Here is a 24,332-nt window from a genome sequence, read left to right as displayed (position 1 = left end):
ATGCAAAGATGACACACATTGATATGACATATCACTTTATTTGGAAGGTTCAAGAGGATAGGTGCTCGACCTTCTAGGGGGGTTGTACAATGTGCCAATAGTGCCCCTGTTGTGCACATAACACCAAAAACAAGGCTAATTTTTTGACTTTGAAAAGGAGGATCGTATTTCAAAATAGAAGCCATGCTTTTCTTTAGCAGTAGCAACATGTGCGTGACATACTAGTATTCTCATAAAGTTTCAACAGATTTTTCTTGCACCCTACTTTGCTCTTTCAACTTGAAAGAAACATGTTGGCTCCTGATTTGCTTGTTATATGTGAGCTTTAATTTTCATTGAAAGTTGTGGCTCAAAATTCAGGGGTGCGTGCTTTTTCAAGTCTAACAAGGTGAATGTTAACTTTGGCATCCTAAAACCTCAAAACTGAGAAGGTTTGAAAACGACGGGGACTTTTGAAAAATTAAAAACAAAAGAAGATTTCAATGCTTCATAGTAAAAGTAAAGGTTGGTCCATATTTATACTGTGTATAATATGTAATGGACCTTTGAAATTTCAAGCAAAAAGAAACCCTCCACGTGTCATTTGAAAAGAGACTCGGCTTTTCTAGATAAAGAAATTCCAACCCTCAAATTTGGAGGGGCTACTTTTTCTTTTGAAAACCATTGGAAAGGTGGTTCTACTTTCCATTTGAAGGTCAAGTAGAACTCTTTTTTTTTTTTTTCCTTTTCGGTTTTTTAAAACAAGACTCAGAGGAGAGTTGAGTTAGTCAATGTTTTCAACGATGATTATGATTGAAATTTATCTTAAATATTCTTTTGAATTTTAGATATTAAATAGATTTATTTATTTCACATCCTCACATGGCTTGATTTCTCTTGTATTCTATTTTTTGCATGATTTTAGTAAATTTTATACACATACACACACATATTTATTTATTTATTTATTTATATACACACATATATATTCATGAGTTTTTTATGTGTGTGTGTGTGTGAGAGCAAACCATGGCAAAGGGAAGAAAAAACAATGAAAGCTGTGAGAACTTAGTTCAAAAATCCACAAATTTTAATATTTTTGCAAGTATTTTCGGTTCGCTTCTTTGCAAGAAGTAAACTCGGTCGCTTGATAAAAGAGACATTCTTGAGAAATGCTTTCCCTTATATAATTCTAGTTAAACTCAACATAATGATTTTACCACTTTCTTATTGTTTTAGAAAGCCATCGTGACCCTTTCACTTAATTTTTTCTACACAATATGCACGCGGACAACCCTCAAATTTGAATGGTGATTCATTTTGATACTTGAGCTTCAAAAAAGGCCAAACTTTAAAAACTTCCACTGGTCGGACAATATTGAGGTAAAACCTCGTATTTGGCACCTTCATGTATCATTGTCCTTTTAACCCTGACCATACACACATTGCACATTGTAGCTTTGCGCAAAGAGGCAAAGTCAGATGGTCTTGGAGTCAGATTGGCAATACCTACATCTAATGTGAAACAACATGAGTATGTGGTGAGAAAGAGAGAGAGGTATGGAATATGGGGCTTGCCAAAAACATTTTTCCTAATCAAAGCAATTTTAAAATAAATAAGAGCATAATAAAACTCTTTAAGATTTTAGGTCAAAATTTGAAGAATTGTTGATGTTTACACCAACTTGTAAAATTTTGCCTATTTTCTTCAAGGAAAGCTTGGACTCGAGCCGGGATTTTGCAATTTTAGTGATAAAATTACATTGAATCCTGGGTTTTTAGTCAACATCAGGTGTCCTAAATAGCCCAAAATGGAAAGGAATGACAAACGTAGAAAATTTGGATGCTCAGTACATCCACAATCAATCTCTCACCAACCAGACAACATGCTATACCAAGAGAGGAGGGGTGTACCTATTGAAAATATGTTAAACCCTTGCGTGGAGAGAGAGAGAGAGAGAGAGAGAGAGAGAGAGAGAGAGGAGTCCTGGAGGCATCCACATTCCATTTAAAGGGTGGCTCTACCTTGAAACTTTATTTTAAAGAGCTTCAATAAATTCAAGCTCTTGATGCTTCTACGCATTGTGCAATGTAGAGAGAGAGAGAGAGAGAGAGAGAGAGAGAGAGAGAGAAAGAGAGATAAAGAGAATTCCAACCCACCATAAAAAAAGAATTCCAACAGACTTCAAAGAACTACTTGACCAAGACTTGAAGCGAGAGAGAGAGAGAGAGAGAGAGAGAGAGAGAGAGAGAGAGAATCAAGAGACCTCAAAGCTCTACTTGAAAAGTTTTGAACTTAAGACCTAACATTTAAGAGGGAACTGTGATAACCAAATTGTCACACTCAAATATTGTTATAGTTTCCTCTTCTTATTCGCTGAGAGATATCCCAAATATTTACTCGACATGTCTTTGAGCTCAAAACTTTGTGTGTGTGTGTGTGTGTGTGTGTGTGAGAGAGAGAGAGAGAGAGCGAGGGAAAGAAGGGAGGAAGAAGAAGAAATTTGTTATTGTCATAAGAACAATCCAAAAAATATCAAAGATCTACTCGATCAAATATCCAACCCACCAAAAAAAAAAACTTCCAACAAACTTCAAAGATGCACTTGGCCTAGGCTTGTGAAAGTGGAGAGATGGAGAAAGAGAGAGAGAGAGAGAGAGAGAGAGAGAGAGGGAATTTATAATATCATAGGAACACATCAAGGGAGCTCAAAGCTCTATTTGACAAGTCTTGAACTTAAGACATGGTATTTAAGAGGGAATTATAGTAACCAATCTGCCACACTCAAAGGTTATTATAGTTTTTTTTCTTTCTTTCTTTTTTTTTTTTCAAAACTCACAATTGTGAGTGAATTATATTCATCAACCCAAAAAATTACAAGGTCGTGTCATGCTCGTGTTGAACCATGACATCATCCAGGGACCATAATTACATCGGCTATCAGGCAAGCCACCCCTACCAAACCGCCCCCTTATCCTTGATATAGAAGGTCCATTATCAAGTTCTTCTGAGATCTTTTATTTATCGATGACCAAGATTTTTTCCCGTCCTAGGCATTCCATTTGCTGACAACAAGGCACAAGTAGTCCTAGACCAGTCCTCCAAGTGTTTCTTGCACCCGAGCGTCCATAATAGCACTTTGCTTTCTTGTATAATTTCTGTGAAGCTTACCACCTCAAAACCTCCTTCAAACACACGGTGGTTCCTTGTCTGCCATACATTATGTAAGAAGAAGTACCTGACAATTTGAGTGCTGATGAGGATGGCAGGACCACCTGAATTCTTACCTCCAAGGAGTAGATCAGTCTTGGAAAAACCAATTTTCCATGTTCTTTGGAACCACTTGCATATTTTCCCTGCGAGGCCTTTGATAGTTGGGCATTCCATGAATAGGTGGGCCAGATCTTCACTAGCCAACCTGCACCCCAAGCATCGATCTGACCCAATCCCTCTCTCCTAAATCTTCACCCCCGTCGGTAGAGCACCCCAAATTACCTTCCATAAAAATACCTTCATGTACTACAAAACCTTGGCTTCCAGATGTTCTCCATTACTTGCTCCCACCTTTCCTTCGGCCATTGGTTTTTCCGTATCTTGTTAAGGGGGACTAGACCAAGTCTTGTTAAGGGAGACTAGACCAAGTCTTCTTATGCATCATTGTATGATAAATGCCTTTAGGATGGATTTCCATAAGAGACTACTTCCGGGCCATTTCCAGGCATTCCCGTCAAACTCCGAATCACAGATTGGTATCACTATATTGTCAAGCTCTTTCATCACTTTCCAGGCATTCCCGTCAAACTCCGAATCACAGATTGGTATCACTATATTGTCAAGCTCTTTCATCACTTTGTGGACAAGCAAGACCTCCAAGCTATTAAGTTGGTACTGGGTAACCAGAAGGTCAATGGTTTTCCATCTCTTGTTGTAGAATCGACTATAGTTTTTTTTCTTCTTCACTAAGAGATATCTGAAAGATCTACCTAACAAGATTTCAAATCAAAACTTTGTGCACGTGTGTGTCTGAGAGAGAGAGAGAGAGAGAGAGAGAGAGAGAGAGAGAGAGAGAGAGAGAGAGAGAGAGAGAGAGAGACTCAAGACCTGATGAGAGAGAGAGAGAGCGACATTCTTGACTCAAGACCTGATGATAGAGAGAGAGAGAGAGAGAGAGAGAGAGAGAGAGAGAGAGAGACATTCTTGACGAGAGACCTGATGATAGAGAGAGAGGGAGGGAGAAGAACAATCCAAATAGATATCAAATATCTACTCATCGAGTATTGATCTCAAGATCTAATCAAAAAGAGAGAAAATTACCATCTTCTTGGAGTGATTATAAGGACTACATTCCACCCTCTTCGCTTGTGCACATGCACACACACACACACCTGCATATGTGTGGATGTGTATGACTCAATGGCCATACTTTTCTTAGCCTCAACAATGCACGCGTCACACACTAGTAAGTGTAGAAGGTAATACAATTTTAAATGTGCCATGTCTAACTCCCATCTTCAATAACGTCTTATGTACCTTACATTTTGTTTTATTGTTATAGAATATACAAATGGTTTAGTGCATTTCCCTGGTTGGTGAATGGCTCCTTTATAAGGCCACATTGTATAGCTCCTTTTTGGAAATGTTGTCCCCGCGAAGGCACATGTAGTGCATGAGTTCCATTGTACATTCTTTGTTAAGGCAAGAAAGAGAAGTCAAGAAGGCTGCCTAAGTCAAGGGCAATAAGAGTTATGGAGGGTAGGTTTGAACAATGCTTATAATCATGTCATTTTTTGTTTCGTTTTAATATAAAACTGTATTTTTCATTATACACACACAATCACAAATCCTTATATGTTACCAAGGGCCGCACTTAAATGTCAACGAGTGCTAGCTCAGTTGATAGAGTAAGAGCCTCTTGTGTCCAAGGTCTTATGTTGAAAGCCCCTTGACAACTCATATGACATGTAGTCCTTAGGGATTGTTCCCTAAGTCTATATATGACATGTAGTCCTTAGGGATTGTTCCCTAAGTCTATATGATGGGTTAGCCTACCTTATCCGGTTGGGATGCTCCAATTCACAAAGTCGGTGTGTGAGTTGTAGTTTTAAGTTGTAGGTATCTCTATATACAAAAAAGGGCCCCACTTAAATAACAAGGTGAAAGGCTCACATTGACATTCTACCTATTTTATTTGGCTAGGATGCTCCACCTCACATAGTGGGGTGTGTGAGTTGTAATTTCAAGTTGTAGGTATCTCTCTATACAAAAAAGGCCCCACTTAAATAACAAGGTGAAAGGTTCACATTGGCATTCTACCTACTTTATCTGGCTAGGATGCTCCACCTCACAAAGTCCAGTGTGTGAGCTGTAATTTCAAGTTGTAGTATCTCTCTATACAAAAAAGGGCCCCACTTAAATAACAAGATGAAAGGTTTGTCATTTAAGTGGGGCCCTTTTTTTATAGAGAGATACAAAAAAGGGCCCCAGTCAGCAAACAGTGGAGGAAGCAATGGCCGCAGGCTCGGTGGTTGTTGTCTACAAAGACCATATGGACCCTCAGCTACCCTTGTAATGAATATTTTTCTATGGAAGGTGTTATGGGGGCCCGGCCAATAGGCGACAAGATCTTAGCTGAGGTATTGGCTCTGATAGGTGCTCGGGTTGCAGAACAACTAGGGAGGACCTGTCCCACTTATTCATGGAGTGCCTAAGTGCTAGAGACATGGAAGGTAAGGTGTGCAAATGGATCCAAAATAATTGTAAGATAGGGTTTTCCAAGAATGATTTGCTCCTTGGAGGGAAAGGTATGAAAAGCGAAGTGCTTGTGATAAGTACTCAAGCTGTTAGATTCTTCTTCTTCCACCATATCTAGAAGGCCAAGAACAACCGAGTGTTTGTCCAAGATCTCTCGAGCCATCTACTCAAAGATTATCCAAGAAAGCAAGGATACTATTATTGGGATTGGGAAAAGCAAGATCTCAGACAAACGGAATAGGGTAACTCTCACCATCAAAACTATGACGATTTGACGTATGCAAGGTTGGGGCTCCTTGTGAAAATCCTGATTGCTCTACTTTGGAATGTATGTGGGCATGACTCAGATTGAGCATGGTGCTGATATAATGGTTTTCTCTTATTAATATAACCTCTCACATATTGTGAGATTTGCCAAAAAAAAATGGGTGAAAGACTCACATTGGCATTCTAATATAGAATAAAATAATAAGAAAATAAATAAATACAATAAAATAAAATGACCCATTGGCAAACTAAAAATATATATATATCTTTTTTTTAATAAGAAAGGGTAGACTTAATAACCAAAAGAATGAAACAACTCTTTCACAAAATTAAAATATTTAGAAAATTCAATGAGTCAATATTCACATCGAGAGATCGAACTCTTATGAGTGCACTCCTTAATCCCTTGTTCTCTAAGGCCTTTTTTGGCATGCCAAAAAAAACAAGTGAAAATTTCACAAGTCCTGGGAGAAGGTCTTTGAAGTGGCGCTCTCTCTCTCTCATATACACACACACATATGAACAATACTAATGAATTATGATATGAATTGAATTCTTGACGAAAATTATGCAATAAATCATGTTCATAGAATTTGTAGATGAACTCTACGGAGGGAGACAAAAACTAAGCAAAAGACGGTTTTAAGGAGAGTTGGGTGGAACACGCCTTCAAGAATTACACCGATTGAAGGTTTAAAAGTGAACAAAAAATATTAAATGAGAACAGGGAGGAGGATATTTCCATATTCAAAATCTTCCAAAAGATTACTAACCCAAGAGGTGCAACTTTGGATCCCATGAAGTTAATGTGACCCAACAAGATTCAAATCAAAAGTCATTATGTCCCCTATGATTAGAGGCTCTAACAATGGGTGTCGGTTAACAACATTCCAATTGAAGGGAATGACTACAAATTTGGTGCAGCAAGCTTCTGCATGGGCCACAGGGTTGAGAATTCCCAGGCCTCCTTGATTTACTGGCCGAGTGACTGACTCCCAGGGAGCCCATTTCCATGGCTTGGAGGACTTTGTGTTATTTTTCCATAAAAACCTTTTTACCGGTTTTAAGAACTCTTTCCAGTGACACTTAGCCATCTTGAGAAGCGCGCTAGTGAAGGCAATATAAGGGAGCATAAAGGCATTCATCACTTTTATCCGGCTTGGGAATGGGAGAAGAACATACTCCCACCTACTCATTTTTGTTCTGATTTTTTCAGGACCCATTGACATCTTTGTTTGTGAGTTACGTCCACCCCCAAGGGGGCCCCCAGATGTCTGAAAATATTCCTTTAGTAGCAATCTCCCCCGACCAGTCAAAAGGGTCAAATGAGTCATTTTTTGACAGGGAGATCAGCCTTGACTTCTCTATATTACATTGGGACCCCGAAGTTACAGAGAACATTTGTACAATCTCCAGAGCTTTCCGGACGACCTGGGGACACTCCTTCAAGAAGAGGAGAGAATCATCTGCAAATAGTTCTGCAAGTAGTTGGTGGTTCCCTGGTAGAGCCAGGCCTTGCAACTCCCCGCGCTCAACACTAGCTTCGAGCGTCGTGATTAAAGGATGTGAACCTATGGCAAAGAGAAGGGGGCCAAAGGGCATCCCTGCTTAATAGACCTTTTGACCTCAAAAGAGCCCACTATTCTATTGTTAAATAGGAGCTCTGATTGGCTACCAGCCCCTAGTGCATCAATAAGAGGACATAGGCGAGGCCCAAAGCCCAAAGCTTCCATGACTACTTCTATATATGTCCATGTTATTCTGTCATAAACCTTATCCGGGTCCAGCTACACAAAATGCACTCTTGCTTTGTGTAAGTTGTGTATTCCATTCTTCACCTTGAGTAAAACCAAAATGCAATATTCCTTAGCTTGGACTAAATTTGGGTCTTATTAAATGTGGCTGGCAAAATTGTGATGCATGGGTAAGGGGGTTGGAGACATAAGTTGAGAAAGCATTGAAAAAGTCTTTTTATCCCTCACTCTCTCTTACACACCTCCTATTCTTCACATGGTTAAAAGGGTTTTCTTAGTAATCTAAAATACAATTCCAAACGACTATGGTGATGGGGTGTGTGCAAACAGTGATGAATGTGTGCAGGCATGTATGTGTTTAGTGCAAAGGGCACTCTGTAGCAATATGCACCGATGAGTACAATTACATGTCTTTGCCTTATGGGATTGAGCAACTTTCTTTTCCTCTTTCAAAGCCACTTTGGGGATTGTTCCACACCAATTTGCAAATAACTATTTTTTCGTTTGCAATTTAAAACTACAAATAGTGATGATTTGTTCTTGTTAAGCATTCTTCCATCATTTGGTTGAAATAAGAGAACAATTACTCACTTGAGAGAAAAGCATGAGTCTATGGAATTGTTGGTAGCGAGTTCTACCAAATGGCGAGCAAACTTTTGTGAGCAAAGCAAAAGCTGAGCAAATCATTCAAAAGAAATCCAAGTGAAGAGAGAGAGGGTTTTTTTTTTTTTTTTTTGGGGGGGGGGGGGGGGGGGGGGGGGGGGGGGGGGGGGGATAACTTGTACAACATATCCCCATAGCTACTTTTTTTGGCACTAAGTTTCCTTAACGCTAGACCTCTTTCGGACAAGACAAGGCATTGTGTACCATCTGCTTCGTGCATGCCCAACCAGACTTATGACATGCCCAACCAAACTTGCAACTCCATGAACAACCTTTCCATAGTCCCATATTGTTGTTGAGCAAGGGGAGCTCCTCTTGCACACAACTACATGGGAGGAAGGAGGTTGCTACACGGGGACTCCACACAATGCATAAGCAAACCATTGAAAGTCATAACAGAAATGCACTATTGCAAAACCTCGACATTGTCTTCTTTTGTTTTTACCTATCCCCTCCTCCTCCCTTCTCCTTCCCTCCCTCCCTCTCTCTCTCTCTCTCTCTCTCTCTCTCTCTCTCTCTCTCTCCCTCCCTCCCTCCCCCTCCCCCTCCCCCTGTGTGGACACCATCTCTTTCCTTTCTTGCCATGGCCCTCTATATTGCAAAGCAAAGAACATAAAATTGGCCCTATGCAGTGTAAAGCTTTACTTAACTTTTCATAATATAAAGTAATAACTAGTCTCATAGTAAAGAGTAACAACTAAAGTTTAATGTTTTCTTCACATACTAAAATGTCAAATAAAGCCTAGTATTTTATTTCTCAAGTTTAAGTTTTCATTCTTTTTTTCTTTTTTTTCCGCAAAACTCACAATTGTGAGTGAATTATATTTATCAACCCAAATTATTACAAGGTCTTGTCATGCTCGTGTTGAGCCATGACGTCATCCAGGGACCATAATTACATCGGCTATCAGGGCAGCCATCCCACCCAACTCGCCCCCTTATCCTTGATACATAGGGTCCCTTATCATGTTCTTCTGAGATCTTTTAATTACCGATAGCCAAGATTTTCCCCCGTCCTAGACATGCCCTCTGCTGTCAACAAGGCACAAGTAGTCCTAGACCAATCCTTCGGCTATTGCTTACGTCCGAGCGTCCATATTAGCACTTTGCTCTCTTGTATAATTTCTGCGAAGCTTGCCACCTCAAGACCTCCTTCAAACACACGGCGGTTCCTTGTCTGCCATACATTATGTAAGAAGACGTACCTGACGATTTGAGTGCTGATGAGGATGGCAGGACCACCTAAATTCTTCCATCCAAGGAAAAGATCAGTCTTCTAAAAACCAATTTTCCATGTTCTTTGGACCCACTTACATATTTTCCCTGCGAGGCCTTTGATAGTTGGGCAATCCATGAAGAGGTGAGCCAGATCTTCACTAGCCAACCTGCATCCCAAGCATCAATCTGACCAATCCCTCTTTCCTGAATCTTCACCCCCGTCGGTAGAGCACCCCAAATTACCTTCCACAAATATACCTTCATGTGTTGCGGAACCTTTGGCTTCCAGATGTTCTCCATTACTTGCACCCACCTTTCCTCTGGCCATTGTTTTTTCCGTATCTTGTTAAGGGGGCTAGACCAATTCTTCTTATGCATCATTGTCTGGTAAATGTCTTTAGGATGGGGTTTCCAAAAGAGACTGCTTCCGGGCCATTTCCAGGCATTCCAGTCAAACTCTGAATCACAGATAGGCGTCACTATATTGTCGAGCTCTTTCCTCACTTTGTGGACCAGCAAGACCTCCAAGCTATTCACTTGGTACTGGGTAACTAGAAGGTCAATGGTTTTCCAAATCTTGTTGTCACTGTCCCAGAAGTGCCCCAATTGATTCAGACCCTTATTATTTAGCTTCCTAGCTGACTCTATACAATAGGGAATTTGTGGAAAATCTACAACTTTGGAAAGCTAGGGGGGCCAATACAAAATGGAGTTCTTGAATTATCTGGTTTTTTCCTCCCACTTTAAGACTCCTAATGTTCTATTGCATTTTCTTACCAATTCTCATGTGCTGCCCCCCAGTCTTAGGGTAGTCCACGTCGAGGCTAACAGCTTGGTCATGAACCTCCACCCCTCTCCACTTTCCCCCTTTCGAGCCAAGTTTAGCTGCTTCTATCATATCTTTGATCATGACAGCCCAAACTTGATCCTATTTAGCCAAGGAAACAACAAATTTGGTGCAACAAGCTTCTGCATGGTCCACAAGGTTGAGAATTCCGAGGCCTCCTTGATTCACTGGCCGAGCAACTGATTCCCAACGGACCCATTGCCATGGCTGGAGGATTTCGTGATGTTTTCCAATAAAAACCTTTTCACTGGTTTTAAGAACTCTTTCCAATGACACTTAGCCATCTTGAGAATTGGGCTAGTGAAGGCAATATAAGGAATCATAAAGGCATTTATCACTTTTATCGGACTTGGGAATGGGAGAAGAGCATACTCCCACCTACTCATTTTAAAGTGATAACCAAACCTTGGTTTTGAACTATGAAACCTTTTTTTGGACTACATAAGTAGTCTTTAGTAAAGGGTTGGATTTTGAAAAAAGCTTGCGGATTATTGCCACATGGCAAGTTAATGATAATAAACTTTTCTTTTATTATTTTTTTAAGGCAAGGGTGTTGACATTTTTGTACCTCTCTCTTTAAAAAGAAGCATTGAGTATTGTGTCAAACATTATTTTTTATGCTTTTGAAATATATTTTTAAATAAATAAATCATTGTTACACTTTTTTCAAAAATATGTAATATTTTATTGTGATACCACTTGTTTTCAAATACTTATGTCACTTTTTATTTTTGTCTTTCACAAAGAAAATGCTTATTATGAAATTCTTCTTAACAGCCTTATGCAGGCCATAGTGAATTTTCACCATGTTCATGGTGAAAATTCAAATACTTATGTCAATTTCTATTTTTCTCTCTCACAAAGAAATTGCTTATTATGAAATTCTTCTCCATAGCCTTATGTAGGCCATAGTGAATTTTCACCATGTTCATGGTGCATGCAACTCTTGACATACTTGCTCGTTGCAACTCCTTAAGAATTTTAAAGGAATGTTGTGCTTTTCAAAGGAACCATAACTAAAATATAATCAGATATATGAATCAATTATCATCAATCTTATGTCAACTCACTGTAGACAATCAGATACGTGTGAGCTAGTTATATCATGTTCAAACATTGAACTACTCGTCCTTTTAATTAATTAAATGTCAAGATTCTATTCGACACCTATGGGTCCCGTTCCTTGTCCGCTCTCGCGCAGACACACATGCCCTTCCGTTTGTGCCTCTCTAGTGCCCTATTGGATGAGCTGCAGGTCTTCCGTGTCTTGCCCATGAATGACCAATCCTCATGGTTCAGTGTCTGGTCATAGCTCTACCTGCTCACGCTCACAAGAGCCATCTAACATGTTGGTATGTTTCTCTCATGCGGTCCCTAGCTCCTCTGTGATGCAAGCCTTCCATGACACCTTCCCTAGCCTTCACTATCAGCTCGAATAGCCCGCAGACTCTCCAGCATCCCATAAATGAAACACACACACACACACACACACTGATAATGTTACTCTCGCTATCTAATTGAGATGATTGACCCACATCATATTACTGTAAGATTGGATAGTACACTAGGCTAAATTTCAATCGGAATTGGATCGTTGGTAGTGTTTAGAGGTGTAATATTAATAGGATTTGGCAGTTGTGGCTTGTTGTGGCTCATTCAATACATGAAGTGGAATAGGCAACTCTATATGTGTGTCCTTCTCGACATTAATGCACTCTTTCACCACTTCCTTCGTTGTGAAACGCGAAGAAAAAAACAGATAAGCATACACCTCTACAACTTTATGAAACAAAGCTCATATACAAAATTTAATGACAGCATCAATATCTCACATGGAAAGTTCATGGATTTCTCCAAGCTAAATAATTCACACGTGACTCCCTTGCAAGGCTTCTGAAGTTGTTGCTTTGACCTTTCCCATGGCGTGGATGAAGTGGAAGAAATCAAAGGTTCATCAATAGACTTGCCACTTTGCTGAGAAGAACCTTCAGTGATCCTTCGGAGCTCTGTATGATGCGAAAAGAGAGTAGAGAATGTCTTCTTGAACTAATCAAAATTTCTAACCAACAACTTAATCACTCAAGCTAATAGAAAACTTTGACAAAGCACAATAGTGCAAAGTTTTTAGTTCCACACAAATATCTCAAACTTTAGCCTTCAATGGCAAACTTGAAGATGGGGTGGAGATCTATTAGGTAAAGAGGACCTATAAACTACAAAAGAGCTTGCAAATATAAGATCCAGGCATATATTTGTGCTACCAAACAACGGATGCCATCAATCATGTTGAGTGGGCAAGCTTAGAAGTGATGTGGACACAACACATGCACATCTTTGTAGGGCTCTTACTTGCTCCACAATTCAACTTGTATAAGCAGATATTCTTTCACGCTTCAATGAAAGTATCTCATTGGAAGGATAGATTTGGAAGACTAACAATACAGGTGCACCTGAATTCATTCATTGGATTTGGTCGGACCTTCACAAAGAGCCACACAAAACCAAAGAATCTCTTTAAGTTGTTGGACATGTTTGATTGCATAGAAAATTTGATTCCAAAGTTCATAGAAATGTTTTATACAAGGGGTATAGTAGCCAATGAAATCTTTATGAGGGTTAGAGGCCTCCACAAGGGAGTGATAGAAGGGATAGCTAGGGTCTCAAAAGAGATAAAGTACAAGGTTCAAGAAGAAGACAATAACAAGATTTTGGCAAAAAATATTGACATGTTAAAAGATGGAACAGTGCTTCGGCTTGTTAGCTACGTAGTGAACTATCTCAAATGCATGCTAGGTGATTGGTGCAAGCCTTTAGTTTTCAACCCCCTGAAGACAAAGTAGATATTAAAGCATGAGTCAAATGTACAGCTGGTCGAGAATGCGAGGAGGAACAACTACAATTGAGAATGCGAGGACTCTCTCTCTCTCTCTCTCTCTCTCTCTCTCTCTCTCTCTCGCGCCTTCTTGCAATGCAATATTTTCACAACTAACACCTCTCACTCCCCAAACACTGAGCTCATGTTCAATCATAATAGCATAAAACTTGGCCAAATGGGTTGTCTATCATCATTGTAGAACAGTTATTAGGGAGCATAGGATCCCAACATTCAATACTGACACAATAGTGTTTATGCTCTAACCTCTTAGCAAAACCTTAACATATAGCTCTCCAAGAAAGAAGCCAATGTATCTCGAGCATGACATAAATGCTCAAAACTAGATATTGTGGTCATGTAATATGGCAAACAGAGGGAAAATAACCAAAACAACCAGCAAAGAAACAAGCAATCAAGTAGACAAACACTCACCACACAACATCACACACAACCAGGGAAGAGCACACATGACAAGCCACACACTTCACATAGCACAGGTACAACACACAAACCAAGGAAAAAATGCAAGCATGCAACAGACAAGGATAGCAAACAAAGAACAACGAAAGAAAAACATCTTGTCATGCAGTGTAGCATATGACGATAATGGAAGCTCCTTTCATCTTTCCTTATGATGATCACCATTTCAAATTTTTACTATTGCCAGAACCATGGGGCCTCTCACGTGCCCAACATAGACATATGACTCATGCTTGGTTTAGGGAAATTCAAAAAATCATGAGCAAAATGGCACACTTATTGAGATGGTCGATCCAGCATTTACCAACTGAGCTAAATCACATGGACACATATACACTAGGACTTTCAAAAGTGACGTGGAGGCAAGGGACTTTGAAAACTGACATGGAGGGCTTGCCTGGTACAAACTCGATTCAAAATCAGCTTAACAAATGCACCCCTCGCAACTCGATTCAAAAGCAGCTTGACAAAATGCAGATTTATGCAATGCAATACAAGCAAGAGGCATGGGGAGAACCGATTGTTCTCATGAGCTGTGAAGAGATAAGCTCATCTTTTAGCAACTTATACACTTCTGGTTTCTCTACTGGTTCGGGCCGCACTACATATTTTGACCCCAATAGCACATCATCCAAACTGTTCAGGCTAAAACCCTTCCGTAAGGCCCAGCTAGCAGTAGAGTAGAGCCAGCACCTAAGCTCAACCATAGGCACATCATTGAAGATCACCAATGTGAGCGAAGCTATTTTTGCAACCTTGCACAATGTGTAAAGGACAGGTGCATCAAGAGGCACCCGGTATGGCGTCAAGGGCAAGCCGACAAGCACGGGAGATTGAGGGTTAGAGGCAAAGACAACCTTGCCGTGGCTCACAACGTCAGAGAAGCACGCTTACAACCGTGACAAAATATCCATCACAAAAAGCTCGTAAATATGACTAACAGTAAGCATGAAGAACTATAAAGATGATGAATGAGAATTCAAATCAATTAATGAGCAGAACATATATCATAAAGAAGAAACACATTAACATCCAGTGAAAATGTCCAGCCCTTTACAATAGCTCACCTGCTCAAAGTCCATGCTCTCGGCCTCCACAGATGCATCACTACTACTCACGTACCACATCTCGGCACCAACATCAATAGGACTAGCAGCACATTGTTTAAAGCCATCACCACAAACTTTAAAGTGATGTGGAGGCAAGGGACTTTGAAAACTGACATGGAGGGCTTGCCTGGTACAAACTCGATTCAAAAGCAGCTTAACAAATGCACCCCTCGCAACTCGATTCAAAAGCAGCTTGACAAAATGCAGATTTATGCAATGCAATACAAGCAAGAGGCATGGGGAGAACCGATTGTTCTCATGAGCTGTGAAGAGATAAGCTCATCTTTTAGCAACTTATACACTTCTGGTTTCTCTACTGGTTCGGGCCGCACTACATATTTTGACCCCAATAGCACATCATCCAAACTGTTCAGGCTAAAACCCTTCCGTAAGGCCCAGCTAGCAGTAGAGTAGAGCCAGCACCTAAGCTCAACCATAGGCACATCATTGAAGATCACCAATGTGAGGGAAGCTATTTCTGCAACCTTGCACAATGTGTAAAGGACAGGTGCATCAAGAGGCACCCGGTATGGCGTCAAGGGCAAGCCGACAAGCACGGGAGATTGAGGGTTAGAGGCAAAGACAACCTTGCCGTGGCTCACAATGTCAGAGAATCACGCTTACAACCGTGACAAAATATCCATCACAAAAAGCTCGTAAATATGACTAACAGTAAGCATGAAGAACTATAAAGATGATGAATGAGAATTCAAATCAATTAATGAGCAGAACATATATCATAAAGAAGAAACACATTAACATCCAGTGAAAATGTCCAGCCCTTTACAATAGCTCACCTGCTCAAAGTCCATGCTCTCGGCCTCCACAGATGCATCACTACTACTCACGTACCACATCTCGGCACCAACATCAATAGGACTAGCAGCACATTGTTTAAAGCCATCACCACAAACTTTAAAGTGACGTGGAGGCAAGGGACTTTGAAAACTAACATGGAGGGCTTGCCTGGTACAAACTCGATTCAAAAGCAGCTTAACAAATGCACCCCTCGCAACTCGATTCAAAAGCAGCTTGACAAAATGCAGATTTATGCAATGCAATACAAGCAAGAGGCATGGGGAGAACCGATTGTTCTCATGAGCTGTGAAGAGATAAGCTCATCTTTTAGCAACTTATACACTTCTGGTTTCTCTGCTGGTTCGGGCCGCACTACATATTTTGACCCCAATAGCACATCATCCAAACTGTTCAGGCTAAAACCCTTCCGTAAGGCCCAGCTAGCAGTAGAGTAGAGCCAGCACCTAAGCTCAACCATAGGCACATCATTGAAGATCACCAATGTGAGCGAAGCTATTTCTGCAACCTTGCACAATGTGTAAAGGACAGGTGCATCAAGAGGCACCCGGCATGGTGTCAAGGGCAAGCCGACAAGCACGGGAGATTGAGGGTTGGAGGCAAAGACAACCTTGCCGTGGCTCACAACGTCAGAGAAGCACGCTTACAACCGTGACAAAATATCCATCACAAAAAGCTCGTAAATATGACTAACAGTAAGCATGAAGAACTATAAAGATGATGAATGAGAATTCAAATCAATTAATGAGCAGAACATATATCATAAAGAAGAAACACATTAACATCCAGTGAAAATGTCCAGCCCTTTACAATAGCTCACCTGCTCAAAGTCCATGCTCTCGGCCTCCACAGATGCATCACTACTACTCACGTACCACATCTTGGCACCAACATCAATAGGACTAGCAGCACATTGTTTAAAGCCATCACCACAAACTTTATAAACACACAATCTCCTAAGCTTGCATAGCAGGTTTACACAAAAAAGCAAGCATTTTTGGCACTTATATAGAGGAGTTATACATAATTCAAAAGTTGCATAATACAATAAAACTTGCATGTTCATAGCATTCTGCAAATTCCCAATGCCATCACTAGTACAACACATTCAAGACGATCTAAAAGGCTACATATCATCACCAATATGCTACTGCATTCAATGCGTTACAAAGCCTAGCCTTGAAACTCTCCAATCGGACTATGGAAAATGCATGCAAAAAATTATTCTTTCATTACCTCCTTCACAAATTCCAAAAGCATCATGCCCTGCTCTGCCCCACATGTGGTTGGACATTTCTCACACGGACCTGCTCTCTACAAATGAGTAAAAGACTTTGACATGTGCATAGCCAGCAAGCCACCTCATCATTGTTTCTACCTCCCAAAATCGAACCAGTTCCTGCCCGCAGATAGAGCTTTCCTCGTGCTGAAGTTTGTGTTGAAGACTCTGCGCCCGCCTTCAAGTGGTAGAGTTGGAACACACGCATCGCCATGCTGTCAAAAAGAAGTCCCGCCCTCCTCAGTCTCATGTGCGCTGACCCCATCACCCTTTCAATGTGCTACATGGCATGCGTAGGCTCCACATCCAAGCTACAAAAACGCTCGCCTTCATGCCACATCAAGAAAAGACCTAGCTTAATGAAGCCCCTCACTTTTAAGCATAAAGTCCATGTGTCTTTCATCCATTCAACTTGCATCTACGGTCCACGATTTGCACCAGAAATCCACCCACCACACTATGGCCTTTTGCAAGCCAATAAGAAAGAAAATTCTTAAAAGGTTCTGTGTTGTCATAAACTCCTTGATGGAAAAGTTTTTTATTAAATTCATTATAGAACTATGCAACCCCTATAAGGAGATTTTTGCTATGGGACACGACTTTGTAGTAAGCTAAGGGCCTTTTTGCATGCCTCCTATAGTATTTAGTCCTTGTGGCCATCAACGTTGTAAATGAGGGCAATACCATGAAACTAGCTCAATTTTTCAAATGGCAAAAAAAAAAAAGTGGATTGGTTAGGATTTCTTTTTTTCACTATCCTAAGATCACAAAAAGTATGCCCTTTCTTGTGCTTTATAATCGTGTACATTTGTTGTATTGCTCGCTTTTCAGTATCCTAAGGGTGCTTGATCACAAAAAGTATGCCCTTTCTTGTGCTTTATAGTCATACATATTTGTTGGATTGCTTGCTTTAGGGTTTTCTCATAAAAGCTCACTTGGAGTTTAGATATTCTCATTTCTAGCAATGGGTACATGAAGCAAGCAATGTCATGTTCAATTGGAATTCTTCATACCTATGGATGGAAGAAGCATGTGATTGGGGTTTGTGGGACATCTCAAGCTGTCTTTTATTTTTTTTCTATCAAGGAGGTTCTTGAGGATGCAATTTGTTGAAGAAGCAGCAAAGTTCTATTCTTTATACAAAATATTTGTATTTATGCATGGGATGCAAGTGCTCCTCTTCCATAATCACTTACCTTCAAATTTCCATGCGTAGATTATGATCTGCATATGCCCATACTTGGGATTGTATTAGTTGTGTGATGGAGATTCAAGAAAACAACTTTAATTTTGTGTAAAAGATATGAATGTTGTAGTCTTAAGTAGTATCCTTCTTAGTTGTTGACTTTGTCCAATGTGAGCGTATGTGGTGAGTGCAGGAAGGAGAAGACACACAATATGCAAGCTACACATCATGAGAAGCTAGCCAAAAAGGGGGGCTTGTCACGCTAGCATCCACCATTACTTACTGCATCAAGGGTGCCGTATCGGGTGTCAAGGATGCTTGAGAGTCAGTCTTCTTGAGTTTCCTACAAGAAATCGCTAGAGGATTTGAAGGCTCTAGAAGATGTTAGAAGAATGGTATGGAAGATTCTACAAGATTGAAGAAAGTGTTGGCAGGTTCTAGAAGATGGCTTGCATCATCGCTTATGTCATTGCCTACAACAATACTTATGTCATTTCTTGTATGTTAGTGGGTCGCCACAACGGACGTCTGCAACATAGCTTTTTGGTACTAACATAATGTCAATAAGTGAAGAAGTGACTCGGGATAGGGCACGGAAACTTAATGAGCGTGTCAATCTCACCAAAGTGAACTCAAAGGGCTATTCATACTACGACAAATGAAAATCAATCACTTCCTAGTCAAAAAATCAGTTTATGTTTTATCTCGCCGCTCTATGTTATCACGCCTTTTCGGCATCCAAACAAATTTTGAATGCAACGAAACTTAAGGAGAGGTATTACAACACCTAAGGGTACAATCCTACCAAGTTATGCAGCCATCTAGGAAGGTACATAAATCACGATCCATCACAAAAAATGTGCAAAAAACTGAAACAAAACTACACGGAAATGTCCCCCTTAAGCATAGAAACACTTATCCAAGGTCAAAACATCAAAAGACAACCATTGAAGACCTCAAATCAATGCATTTAGCTCACCGGCAAGACTTTGCAAACCACAACAGAATCGAGAATGATTACACTTAGATTGTAGAGCAAGAGACAACGAACACAATGTGCTATTCGAAAATGAATTCTAATTACCAAACAAGGAGAAAAATGGATCACAAATTGTAGCAACAAGAGGCTCTCATAGTAAATGTCCAATAATCCTTCAAACTAATGATAATGTGTTAGTCAAAAACTAAGGGTTTTGACTTAAGAGCTAAGGGCACTTTCCCGCGACCATTCGGCCACTTACAAGGGGTGTAGACTTAGAGAGGCTAAGAGGGCATGACAAAATATATTACAATTGAGAATCCTCATTAGCTGAATTACGCGGCTTCTTTCAAAAAAATGAGTGAACACTACAAGGTTTGGTGTACATCCACCTTTTACGTGTCAGTCCGCTGTGTCCGCCAAACATTCCCCCCTTCCTATTCATTGCACGTCCTCGTGCAATCTGTCTTTGAGTGTCTTCTAGTAGTTGATCGGTCTTTTTTCTAGCGTTGCAGTGAGGTGCATGAACTTTTGCACCCTTGCCTCTATCTCCACTTTTTTCGCCAGCTCTCTGAAAGGATTTTTTATGAGAGTGCTTTGATAGGCTATATATCAGGCTGGCAGATCTTTGGTCATGGGATTAAATATGGAAGAGTCTACCTCAAAGAATCCGGTCATGAACGCCTCCTCGAAAGTCTGCATGTAGTGGGAGGGCAAGAACATGACTCTGCATAGAATCCCATGATGACATTTTTGCTTGGGATTTTTGTCTCCATATTCCAGCAGAGTCCTCTTGTGCCTTCCACAAAAACCTGCCAGGAATGCTCCACTGCCTCTATATCATTAAATGTCGTTATGCAGGTGATTAGCATCTTTGCAATTTTCACGAGCATTTGACATGCAAGATCTAGGATCTCCTTCATCATGTTGATGACCCCTCTGAGTGTCTGAACCATATACTTCTCTGACGGGGGGTTGTTATTGCTTGGCTTTGTTATGATGGGGTAGTTTAATACTGCCGGTCTTTTGCTTTGCCAAGAGTAAAAGCTTCTCAAGATCGCCGTCTGTTGATGGGATAGTAAGTTGGGTCAATCCTGAGATCCTGCGGAGCATTCCTATAGTATGTTTCATCTGTTGGTTGTTGCTCAAACCATTTCATTTGCTAGAGGGATTGATTGTCAATGATAGTCTGAATTTGTATCACGGTGCCAGGAACATCTCTTTAATCCCCTCTGTTGTTTGGCTCAAGGGCAGGTAGCATTTTTTGTTTCCATAATCTGGCCTCTTGCCGCATCAGTGGCAAGGTGATAATCTCATGGCCAAAGTTTTTCACTACTTTATCTAGAGTGGTCATGAGCAACGCAGCCGATTCCAACACTTCCAGTTCATATTGTAGATATTCTTTGTGTGAGGAGTCTTTGACTTCTAAGATCCAGCACTGAATTTCTTCCTTGGTCGAATCCAAGATGGATGTCATGGCTAGATCTTCAGATTCCTGCGTTACTTTTCCTATGCTTGTACTTGGCACATCTGTTTGGTGAGCTTCAAAAGTGAAATGCTCAAATCCTCATGTTTGTTCAAATTTCACTAGGGCTATTTGTTTAGGCTTTGCTTGTGTTGCCCTTAGAGCCTCCAAATCTCCCCGGGCCTCTGCCAACTGCTTTCTCAAATCTTGAATATTTTTGTCTTTGGCTTTTTGCAGTACTCTATGCCCTGCTGTCATGATTTATCTATCATATTTTTCTTGAGCAAGGGCCTCCTTTAGATCTTGGATCTCTTTGTTCAGCGAGTTTGATCTAGCTGTCAAGCTTGAGGAGCTCGGCATCTCCTACAGGGCTAAAAGTTGGGTAAAAGTCTTGTTGACCACCGTGTAGGACTCTTGCAGCTTTTCACTTTGCTCTCTTTCTCTGGTTAGCTCCTCCTCTAGTCGTTGCTGCTCAACTTGCAGAGCAGTGTTGGCCTCATTAAATTGCTAGACCTCCTTGTAGTAATAGGCCGCATTTTCTTGTTCTCTTTGCAACTCTGATTGGAGTTGTAGTTGAACTTTTGGCAACTCCTCTATTTTTTCTTATAGCTGCAGAGTGTTTTCAACTGCTTTAGATGCCTCCTTCTTGGTGTCTTCCAGCTCTAGCTCGCGCAATTTTTAGGGAGCTCTTTGGCATTGGAATTGGATCTTGATCTGCTCTAAATAGGCATCAATGTCGAATGACGTGATCATTTCTGCTCCCTCCTCTACTACAGCTTGCGAACGAGGTGATCGTGGTTTTTGTTGGCTTCTTTGGCCATGTTTCGATGTTCCAGGCTCTTCTGTCATTCTTTCCTTTGTTTTTAGTACTTCAGTATAGCAGCTAGAACTGTAGTAGTTTCTGGCAGTGCTGTCTCTTTTTCTTGATCCACCTTCTCTTATGACAGCACCTTATCTAACCCTTGTTCTAGAAGGTCTACAACTTCTTCTATTTATTTTGTTCCAGCCTCTGAAGGTACCTCTTTGTCTTTTGGAGATTCAAAATCATAACCTTGTTGGTCTAGCTGTCTTGCTCTCCCTTCTCTTCTTGGTTATCATCTTCTTCCTTGGCCTTCGTAGATTCGTCAGATGATTCAAGATCATCAATGTGTGGCCACTTTGCCTCTTCTCTTTCTCTTTGCTCCACCTTTTGTTTGAGCTCATTCTGAATCTGTTGCCGCATATCACTGGCAATATTCAAATTCTCCTCCGCTTCCTGTCTTTTACGTTGTTTGATCCGTTCAAGAGTTGATGTTTGCCTGCATAGTGAAGGACATCTTCTTCTTTCTCTTCCTCTTTCTTTTTCATCATCCACTTCTTTTCCCTTATTTATTTTCTCTTCGTGCTTCTGTTGTCGAATTCTTTCTCTTTACATCTGCGCTCCTTCCATTGTTCTTCTGGCTTGGGTAAGTGGGATGGCCTCTACTGCCCGGGCTATTCTCTTTTTCAATCTTGTATATCTCATAGAAAACTCACTCCCATGCTTCTCATCTGAAGACTGGTACTATGAAGGGGTATCTCTTTCCTTAGACCACGCTTCCTCGCTATTCGGTGCATCCGACTCTATCTTCTCACTATCATTGTCCATTCTTGTTGCGCTCTGTCTTGTTTGTTTAACCTCTGGTTTTGGCCCTGTGGATGGTCCGGCTATCGGTTTTACTATTCTTCTAGATTTGTGGATCAAATCTATCTGTGCATCTGCAGGTGGTAGATCAGCAATCATTCCCAATGCTTGGTAGGCAATTCAAGTCAGCAATGGTCCAGCGTTCATGTAGGTCTTGCTCTTTTGGCTCCCCTTAAGATTTTCTTCTATTATGTTGTCCAGGAGGTAGTTGCCAAAGTCGTAGTTGACCACTCTTCTTTTTGCTAAGCCCATTGCCATTACTACTGCCATGTGCAACAGCGGTTCAATGTATCTTGGTGGCTTCTATACTTCAAAATGTTGCGATATGAGGAGCAATGGCAATTCTGTTTTTGAGTAGATCAAATCTTGATATGTCAACTTGTGTCCTCTTTGCCTCAGAAAGGCTTTGTCGTTATCTATTGCTTCTGTCTTTTGCAATAGATTGTGTGTCCCTTGCTGCAGATGGAGAGCTTCATTGATTATTTCTACGACGATTTTAACTTTGATTTTTGCTCCATCTTTGTCCGTCAGGGTGGCTTCCCCATTGTATTGAATAAAGCTTATGAGCTCATGAGCCCTTCTGAAATCCGTTCCCCATGGCGGTAATCATAGAAAGTTGTCCAATTGAAGGCACCTGGCCCCTGCTTGCACTTTGGACTTCTGGTGTAGTGTCCATAATTCCCTTGGAAAGATGGTAGTTTTTGCTATCTCTCTGTCCACTGCTTGAAATCTTCTGATGAATATATTGGCCAGTATTGCTTCGAGCACCTGTTCTATGATATGGGCCTTCTCATTCAAGGATATACATGTGATCTCATATGGTGCTGCTTTCCACTCCCTTTTTGCTTTCCTTCGAGGCATCCTGAGGTCAGTTTCAGATTGGAAACAAGATTTAGCTATTGATCAAAAACTATCAAAAAGTTGAAGAAAGCGTAAGTTTTGACCATAAAATGAAAAATGAGCATAACTTTGTCAAAACTGCCCCAAATTTGACCAAATTTCACCAGTGCATCTAGAATTACTATAGGCACAAAGGCATAGGGTAACAGATGAATTTTGGCAAAAAAAAAGTACATGGATCGCGGGAAGCATTTTGCAATTCCAACTAGGGGAGGTTGTTCCTTGGCATATGAGAATGCTACTGTACAATTTTCTCTGGTTTTAGGATTTGGGGAACATGGATCGCGATCCATGCTAGGCAACATAATGAAAATCTGATGATACCAGCTGGTAGGGTTCATCAAGATGGTGCCTTCGTCCAAAATTTTTGGGATTTGGATCATTGGGTTGGTACTTAGGTCAATTTTTGGATTAGACTTAGAGAAATTTGGCATTTTGATGTGGATTTGAGAATCCATATGACTTGAAACTTCATGGCTTGGCTTTGTTGCATATACTGGGCCAGATGGTATAAATTTTTCTCTGGTTGAGCAAAAAGGTACATGGATCGCAATCCATGTTATGAAGGATTTTGACACAACCTCTTGCACACATATTCCTATAGGTCTTCCTAGCACACTGGTGAAATATTTTCAAATTTGGACATGTTTTTCCTATGTTTACTCAATTTCCTAGTTTATGACCATGTTTTTTTTGTCTTGACCATATTGGTTTTTTGGAACCACTTTTGGACACATCCTTTGACTGATACTGTTATTGCCTTGATTCTGGATTATTTGTGTCTGAAAATTATAGCTTTGCCTAGCTCCCCACCAACTTCCACCAGGTTTTGAATTCATATGAAGGGGAAAATTGATCCAGGCAATTTGCACAACTTTGCAGGTACCCTTTTGCTTTGCTTTGACCCTAATTACACCTTTAAGTTACATCTCCTTAAATATTGTCTTTTATTTTCTTCCGGACTCCCTTCTGTTTTAGTTGGCTTTGGAATAAAGTCCTAAGAAGTTTCAATTGCTGCTCTGGCCAGTGGGAAAGTTTCCTAACCCTACTCCATGAGTTTTTTGTTGGAAACATATCATTTTTCCCTTGATTATTGCCAA

The sequence above is a fragment of the Adiantum capillus-veneris genome, chromosome 1 (assembly GCF_014529385.1).
Source record: "Adiantum capillus-veneris isolate H3 chromosome 1, ASM1452938v2, whole genome shotgun sequence".
Taxonomy (NCBI): Eukaryota; Viridiplantae; Streptophyta; class Polypodiopsida; order Polypodiales; family Pteridaceae; genus Adiantum; species Adiantum capillus-veneris.
Note: the sequence above shows the minus strand (reverse complement) of the source record.